This window comes from Haliotis rufescens, unplaced genomic scaffold, assembly GCF_023055435.1.
Source record: "Haliotis rufescens isolate VD_foot unplaced genomic scaffold, xgHalRufe1.0.p SCAF_18, whole genome shotgun sequence".
NCBI classification, from domain to species: domain Eukaryota; kingdom Metazoa; phylum Mollusca; class Gastropoda; order Lepetellida; family Haliotidae; genus Haliotis; species Haliotis rufescens.
Window position 1 is genome coordinate 11,870,860 of NW_025963868.1, and position 10,143 is coordinate 11,881,002.

Here is a 10,143-nt window from a genome sequence, read left to right on the forward strand (position 1 = left end):
TCTATTAATTCTAACACTTATTTTGATGTTAAAATGGGGATATCTACGAGCATACTGCATGTCACTCACAAAGGTATAAAATGGTTTGAGAGTGGTCAAGTAGATAAGCAGCTTGCTATTATGGTTGGATGGTCAACGGATCTTTAGCACCGTGTAGTCCGTGTAAGGGTGAGTGAGTGAGAAGGGTTTAAGACCGCTTCGAACAGTGTTTCCAGTCAGCCTTACGTGGGAGTAAAGCCTGAAGTGATGCAGATCTCAGACATTGGTGAAACTCAAGAGCAGGGGTATGGCGCTGACAAACCTAGAACTGTTATCGGCGGGACCCCTTCTGGTGTGCCCAAGGGACAGAACTATATATATGCACAGTATTCAAACTACAAATTTGTGATCCCCTAAATAAATGCAACACGTACATTCCTATATACTTTGCTGTTCCATTAATCTCCAAAATGTTGGACACATGTTTCAGCTACAAATGCCAGAACAATATATTATGTGAAATATTCAAGCTGTAAAGAAAGATATCTAACTTGTGCGTTCAACCTACCACTGAAAGAAATACATGCCAGGAGTAGTATATCAGCTGTTATCCACTTCGCCATATTGATTACAAAGTGAGTGAGTGAGTGTGTGAGTGAGTTGGATTTAATGCCGCTTTAAACATTATTCCAGTTATATCACGGCGTGTCAGCTTAATGTGGGAGGAAAGCCCGAAGTGATGCAGGTCTCAGACGTTTACCACTTCGGTGAAAGCCACGAGCACGGGTATGGTGCTGACAAACCTAGAAACATAATCGGGGCGAACCGGGATTCGAACCCACAATCATAGGTTTCTGGCGTGCCCAAGGGACGCAAGGGGCGCCTTAGACGACTGGGCCACTCGTGCCCCTCCAAAATGTATGAACAGCGGCAACGTGAAGGAGATCGTTTCACCAACTACTACAACGTCTGAATTAAATTCAATAAGAATAAAAACCTTCTGCCCCGAAATCCACTCACGAGGAAACAAGTAAGCACGAACCCGTCAGGACGGTTTTCAAAGAAGATTCATTTGAACAGTAAAATCGACGCATGCAACATGCAACTGTAACAAAGGTGCACTGCATATAATCTTGGGAAAAACCATGCTGTAGATTGCACGGCTGTGGACAGTTTCAACATGTGTTACAAATGTGTTCAGACAACACAAACCTTAGTATGGGGATGATGGGTTCAGGTGTGAAGATTCTAAGACGATAGCAAGTATCATGGTTTAGACCCCGATAAAACACACCAAATGTGTATTCCGTTTAGGATTTAAACACATCTTAGATCTAAACATATCTTGCAAGTGTTAACCTTCTAAACACATTTTTTTACTTTGCGATTGCCCCCCGTAGCCGTGTCAGGATCCGCATCGATTAGAATCTAATCAACGGATTCCTGGGCCTTACTTGTGTCACTTTCCGATTTAATCTGATAAACACTTATATAACTGAAATCATGTTTAGCAAATTTATACCACAGCTCTCCAATTACAGTTTGGCGAATCCTCACGGTTCCACGTGACACTTCCAGTCGTCCAACATTATATTCTGACAAAAGATAATGTTTATCTCCTTCCTGATTGGCCTCAATATTGCATTTGCGAATGAATAAGTTTTTGTTTTGTTTGTTTGTTGTTTAACGTCGCACTCAGCAATATTCCAGCTATATGGCAGCGGTCTGTAAATAATCGAGTCTGGACTAGACAATCCAGTGATTAATATCATGAGCATCGATCCACGCAATTGGGAGCGATGACATGCATCAACCAAGTCAGCGAGGCTGACCACCCGATCCCGTTAGTCGCCTTTTACGACAATCATAGTCGCCTTTCACGGCAAGCAGGGGTTGCTGAAGACCCATTCTACCCTGGAATCTTCACGGGTCGAATGAGTAAGTGAATGATACTTCATGACGCAATTAGTTAAATTCAAGACGTATAGGACAATCGGAACCAGGATCAATGATAAGATAAAATATGAATCTCAGCAGCGAAATAAACAAAAACATGATTATTACAATACCTAACAGATATATATCACAGAGTAATAAGTTAATAAGTTGTTGTGCACACACAGACACACACACGTACACAAAAACACACTCACACAAAGACATACCCACACGCGCGCACACACACACTCACTCACTCACGCACACACACACACTCACGCACACAAACACACACACACACATACACACTCACACACACCACACAGACACACTCACACATAGACACACATTCATGCACACAAACACATACACTCACACACAGACATACACACGCATACAAACACACGGACAGAGATTCACGCACACACACACTCACTAACACACACACAATAGGTAATAGGCAAGTATGAAACTTTTAAGCTGTTGACACACACACGCACACACACTAACACGCACACACACACACTCGCGCACACTCACTAACACACACTCAAAATAGGTAATGGGCAAGTATGAAACTTTTAAGCTGTTGACACACACTCACGCACACACTAGCACACTCACGCACATACACTCGCGCACACACTCACACACACAAAATAGGTAATAGGTAAGTATGAAACTTTTAAGCTGTCCCCCCCCCCCCCCCACCCCCCCCCCCCCCCCCACACACACACACACGCACACACTCACACACACAATAGGTCTTGTTGCTTTCAATACTATTGTTTGTAACACCTGAATGTTTACTTTTCATGGTTGAACTTTCCAATAGTCAACTTCATGTCGAGCAATATTCCAGCAGTTCCAACTTTTCGCAACTTTTGAGATACAATCGAGCATGCTCTGCCTACTAAGATTTCAAAGAGCGTCCTACGACTCTTGCTCAGAAGTTGTTTGATGAAGGTTACAACATTCAAGGCCTCAGTAAAGCTTTCAAAACGTTTTATAGTAGATAAATTTGACAATCAGTGACAAAAAATTATGTCCGATGCAATTCCCCATTTGACTTGTACCAAATGTTCCCATATTTTTTCGGGTGAACAATTGACTGGCCTTTGCATGTGTTTATGACGGGTGGCACCGGTGGGGCTGGATACACTAACCTTTTGGCGAACACCTGGTATCACCTGGAATTTATTGGTTATTCCTACAGACAAGGCCTCAGAATAGCATCACAACAGTAACTGTTTGACCAAAGAACTTGGTAGGAGTGACATATCAAATAATGTCACACATAAGGCAAGTATTGTCACTGAGGGAGAAAAATGCCCCAACCATGAATAAGCAGTATCAACTTTTGGCTTGATTCTACAACCTGAAGACATGTCCATTCCCCTTTTGTGCTGGATTCCAAAACGCCATAAAAACCCGTACAAAGATATATATATTGTTTGGTCCAACAAATCCAAAGTTTCAAAGACTAACTATAATCCTTGATACAAAAAAACAAATACATTCTTCATAATCACAGAAAGTATTTGAGTAAAGTGGATTTAATATCATTAGGATTCTCAAAAACCTTTTGGATTTGCTTGGCTTTTTAAAATCTAAGAAAAGAACCAAGTTCAATTATGTCAAAGCAATGGATTTTTCAACTGTACAAATGCTATCCTACATGTCAAACTCATGATCAGGGAAAAGCTTCATTCCAAGATCAGTGGGGCTTTTGTTACAAAACGTGGTGACCATAGATACAGTTGCATATCTATCTTCAGATGTTCAGGTCAATTTGTCAAAACTTAAAGCAAATGTCATGTGCAGTATCCTGAGAAAATAATATATGAAATGCTGAACTTACTCATTGATAACATCTACGTAACATTTGAGGGTAAGACATATAGGCAAGAAGTAGGCGTCCCCATGTTGTGCTCCCTTTCTAGCTTATTTTATACATATGAATCGGAATTTCTGCTCGGATTTACAAAACAAGGGCATATGGCCAAGAAGTTTAACTTAAGCTTCAGATACATCGACGATCAGAAATAAATTACCATCAAAAAGCCATTTCCTTTCTATCTGAACTAGAACTAGAGGCGACTCACCGACTCATCTGTTTCATGATTAGATCTATGCATAAAGGTTCAGATGATTCAAAAGTAAACATTCTCCGCAAGACTGTATGACAAGACAGACGACTTCAACTTCAAGCCATTGGTGTCTACATTTATAACTTTGGAGGTACAATCGAGTATGATCTTTATACCAATTTCGAAGAGCGTCATACGACTCTTGCTAAAAGTCTCTTGACCAAGGTTACAACTTTCAAGGCCTAAATTAAGCTTTCAAAGCAGTTCTTTGGTAAACGTGTCCAGAGCACTTCCAAATTTGACGCATCAGTGATAACAATAATGCTCGGTGCAATTCCCTATTTTGATATGTTCCCGTGTTTTTATTCAGGCTCGCCTATTCCCGAGCGCCTGGTATCATCAGATTCTTCTGATTCAATCGGAATCGTACAATGGAATGAGGAAAAGTCGCCATCAAAAACAAATATGCAACTCTGATAACCTAAACACACTATGCAAAAGGTCGTGGGCAGTTTGGAATGTAAACAATAAAGGCCGCGTTGAATTTGTTGCGAACATTTATGCATTAAGCCTTTCCTTAGCCCTATGACATATAAACTGAGGGAACATGTGTGTACTGCGTGGGTTTCATATTCTTTCACAAAGCTTATATCGGATTGAACCTAATTGTACTTTATTTTCATTGGGTCAGAGTTCACTCGGGTTTGTCAAATTTTGATGGAGGGGGGTATCGCATCACATAAAAGCAAAGCTAAATACACTGATTTAACGTAAAAGTTTTTTCCCATATTTTGAATATTACACATGTTTGCATACAGAGTATGCAGAGTCCCTGTTGGAGGATGTCGATAGTTAGACAAGTGCATGCAAACATACCAGAGGGGTCCAATATGTGTAACACATGTGTATTGTTTCACACCACATCCAAATAGACAAACTAGTATATGTCAATCTATTTTTGTATTTTCACATAACCTAACTTTCCTATTTGTCATTGTGCCAAACCAAATTGCCTCAGTGTTATCTACATTAATCTAAAACAGCTGCGAGGCTTGATTCTGTTCCATCTAAAAATAATTCGGTATCATCAGCATACTGTCCAAGTGTATGTTCGGTATCGTTGTCCCACTTTTAAATTTGGTTATATTTCCTAAACTATCAGGCATAAATGGGGAGAGATATGGAGAGAGAGGGTCACCCTGTCTGCAGCCTCTTTCATTCGGAAAAAAATGGATAAATGCCAATTTTGAATTACACATGAATTTGAGTTACTTATGTATATAAATAATCAGCCATTTTCGAAGAACTGGGCCAATACAATACTTTTCAAAGAGAAACATTAAAATACATTTCGATACAGTATCAAAAGCTTTTTCAAACTAAATTAAAATCAGAAACTCAGCCTTATTTTGTTTCCTTGTCTCATAGATAAAATCATTTAGTAACCCAATTTTATCGCTCATGCTCTTTTCATGTATCAACGCGTGTTGAGTCTCCTTTGTTCTGTTAGTATTACATGTGCTAAGTACTTTGTACAGCGTGTTTAAGCGAGATATTAAGTGAGATGTATTAGCCTTTGGAACACAAGTAATAGTCAACACCTTTACAGGTCGTAGTAGTAAGCGAATTCTTCATATATTTTACCTTAATAAACCTGAAAATCCAAATTCCAATATCTTTGCAAAAGTATTTGAAAAAGTCTACAGGGAAGCTATCTGTGCCGGGGCTCTTATTTAGTTTCACGGAAAATACAGCCTTTAAGGCCTGTCGCTGCTATCAGGGTATTGTCGGGACCTAATGTACAGTAAAAACGTTGAAGGTAAAATTTACACATACCGGAACTGGTACAAAATTTTGTCATGAATGACGTTTCTTTCTTACAAATGTATATCTTTTGTTTTGTTTTGTTACTTACGTAGTGTATTGTGATTTTTTTTCAATGTGAAAATTACCGAACCTGTCCCTATAAGCGTGACAATTTGTATGCAAAAGATAATCCTTCTTTGAGTGTGGCCGACTCGTCCATTGTCATCTCCTCATCAAAGCTCTTGGATGTCAAAATCGTCGCCACACGTCCTTCCCAATAACGCAACATGCGAACGTCCAGAAAAGGACAACGCCCGCCCTCACACGGCAAGACTGACAACAACCATTTTCAGGAACGACAACGGCCAGGTCGCCATGGCCATCCTGGTCTCCATATTTACACCCGGTCGAAAATGTATTGGATGCACTGGATCAACGAGTGCGAGCGCGTCAGCAACAGCCACAGTTTCCAAGGGAAGACGATGTCAGTCAGTTTTGAACTCTAATGGTGGCCATACAAGATATTAGGAACAGATGACCTACACCTTGAAAATATACTGTTCCATGTGTGCCGTGTGGAACCTGGGTCGTCAATGACAATGTGTGCCAATTTTGAACAATCGATTACCATCTGTTGATTATCTATATGATGTATATATTTGGCTGAGATAATGAGATGTTTCTCAGGCATCAGCTTGTCACTTAAAATCCATCAAACGTATTTCTTCAATTTCCCGCGTCATATCGAGTAACTCACATCGCTACATTGAACGAAAGGCCACGTTTGCCGTCTCAGTACAATGACATGTCGGTTGTGATGTTTCTTTGTTGTTTAACGCCGCACTCAGCAACACTCCAGCTATATGACGGCGGTCTGTGAAAAATCGAGTCTGGAACAGACAATCCAGTGATTGATAACATTGATAAGTTTTTTTCCTTCTACATATCACTTGTCAGTTCTCGTGCTGATAGTGACTCTTGTAACAATTCCAAGAAATGTGCATTTAGGTACACGATCTCGTAAGCGACGCCCTTACACTTGGTCGGATTAAAGGTGGTTCTGAGTAACGGTTGCAAGCACTAAATCTAATATGAGTGTACCAAATCGTGGCATTGAAAAACTGAAGAAGTTGAAATCCTTGAATCACAACACTGATTTAATAGATTCTTAAATGCGATGAACCATGTTGTCGCTTTCTTCATTTATTTCGTGTCATTAACATCAAACGTATTGGACAGCAGTTTACAGGAGGGGCAGCGTTTCATTCTAAATTTAGTCTATTTAGTCTAAAGGGTTGTTAACTACCGAATAGCAATCATTTCTAAAAAATATCATTCTTATGGAAATAGTTGAAATCCTTTCTCTTCATGTCAAAACAGTTTAACTTCAGATAGTTCGAACACTGGAACCCTAGTAATTGCGAGACACTTTGTAAGAAATGGACGTTGATCGATATGTACGTGATTTCATTAATGAAGAGCTGATTGATGAAAATGATATTATCTTGTCAATAAACAATAAAACCACGCCAGTAAATAACCAGTTTCAGTCATTCGACAAAACACATTTCGGTGAGCACAATAGGCAAAACAACTAAAATTACACTCTTCAAAAAAAGAAACGCACAGGTAGATTTTTAGTAAATTGATTGTACCTTATAAAGTCGATATATTTAATTTAATATCATGGATACCAATATGAAGTTTTGGAGCTCAATATTCACATGTTGTCGTTGTACAAAGACAGTTTCTCGTGTGACCGCCCCGGGCAGCAGTCACGGCTCTGCATCACCTCGGCACTGAGGGGATAAGTGTACGAATTCTGTCCTAGGGGATTCTGCGCCATTCTGCTTGTCAGTTGTGAGAGTGTCTGCGGCGTTGGTCAGTTGTGGGAGTGTCTGCGGAGTGTACTGACGTTGATGTACACGTTGAACGAGTACATCCCAGTGGTGTTCGATTGGGTTGAGATCTTGAGATCTCGACGGCCAGGACAGGGCGTTGATGTTGGCATTAGGAAAGTAGTTTACCGTGACGCGAGCTGTGTGCGGTGGAGCGTTGTCCTGTTGAAACAGTTCCCACTGGCGGTCAATGATGGGAAGAAGGTGAGGTTGAAGAATTTGATTCATGTAGCGATTTCCTGTCAAATTTCCCTGAACCACAACAAAGCCAGATTTCGTGGTGTAGGATATGGCCACACACTCATGACACTACCGCCACCGACATTGTCGAATTCACGTACATAATGTGGGCAAAACGTCCATTTCGACGACGATAAACACTTTGTCTTCCATCTCGCTGGTGAAGAAGAAATCGGGATTCATCGCTAAACCACACTCGTCTCCAGTTTCTCAAATTCCAAGTCTGTAAAGTATGGCACCAACGCAAGCCCAATATCTGGCCCAATATCCTACTCAAAACAGGGATGCGTCCTGCAGTCTCCGTAGCTGTGGCATTGCGATGACGTAGGTGGAACAGTCGAATGTACCGATCCTGTGCAGGGATGGTAACTCTTGGTCGGCCGGTTCTCGGACGGTCTGCAGTGGAACTGAACTGTGTGTATCGGTCACAAAGGCGGCAAATAGTGCTGTGGTTGACGTTGAAATGGCGTGCAACAGAAGGCTGCGATTCCCCTCTTTGGCATTTTCGAACTTGAAAAATGTTGACGATTGAATGACAAGTTATTGTCTCATGCTTGCCTTTTTATAGCCACTACCACGAGTTACGAATGCCATAACTTGCAGGTGCACAATGCCGTTTTCCTCCATGACATGTTTTAACAAGTGTGAAAACAATGGCATTTGAGTCATTGCCATTTGTCGAAAATTAGGCCACGAACATTTTCCTTGAACATATATCCAATTTATATACCGGATTTTATGTGTAGTCAGGTTCAATGAACTACATACTACCTGTGCGTTTCTTTTTTTGAAGTGTATATGAATGGATCGTCACAGAACTGAAGTACTCCTGCCATGCGACGGCGGCATGTAAACAAACCAGACAATCAAATGATGGACCAGAAATACGTGATACTACTGTTCATTTACCCGCGGGAAAGCGCTAGCTTAATTGCCATCACAACTAAGTTCTTTGAAAATGAACTTGCTAAACCTTTTTACATCTGTTTGTTTGTTGTTTAACGTCGCACTCAGCAATATTCCAGGTATATGACGGCGGTCTGTAAATAACGGAGTTGTGGACCAGACAATCTAGTGATTGACATCATAAACATCTATTTGTCATAACTTCATGTCCTTTATTCGGTTATGGCCTGATGAGACTCATACGTGGTACGAGTTGAAAGCGCTAACCAAGAGGTTGTGATAAGTCGCAGATAAATATTAACAACAACAGGTAATTGATAACAACTAGCACAGATAATTGGATAAAGTACATCAAGAATTAAGATGGTAAGACGTTGTTACAAGCATGGTTGGGTGCTATTTAAAAGTAGTTGCTATCTATAAAGTTGTACGTTTTCTTATTTACTCACCAACTTGTAGAATGCCAATCAAACATTTCATTTGTGATTCCGAACTTGCTTCGGCCACAGGCCTTTGCACAGAAGGGATTCATTTAGATGTCATCCTTTGGCAATGTTAGAAATTATTCCTTGGAAAATGTAATTCGCAATTACATGAAAGCAAAGTGATTTTCTCTCGAAATTATCAATGCATATAGTATTGCTACATGTAAAATACGTTGTTCTAACCCTACAATGCTGATTGTACAGGGTATTCGATAGCCTAGATTAATTAGTCTGAGTGCAAAGCAGCACTGTGTGTAATCCGTAGAACTGAAACAGGGTAACATCCAATCTTTACCATCATTTAAGAAAAGACCTCTAACAGTAGGACCAGGACTTATACCCTTCGAGGAGTAAGTGAGTGAGTGGTTATGGTTTTACGCCGCTTTTAGCAATATTCTAGCAATATCAGGGCGGGGGACACCAGTAATGGGCTTCCCACATTGTACCCATGTCGGGAATCGAACCCGGGTCTTTGGCGTGACGAGCGAACGCTTTAACCACTAGGCTACACGACCGCACCGCCCCTCGAGAAGTCAGTAGTTGATGATTGTAATATGACCGAAATACTGATCAAAGTTGCGTTAAAGCCCACTCGCGCATACACCATTACTCTCCCTCTACCTCTCCCGACCTCTTTCTCTCACTCACTCATACTCCCTCTCCTCTCTCACTATCTATCCCTCAAAGTGGCGCTAAAGCTCACTAGCGTCTACACCATCTTTCGTGAGTATTCAAGATAGTGGTAGCAGTATTGTTCTGTCTCCGCGTATTAAGTTGCAAAACAAAGGCACATCTTTTCAC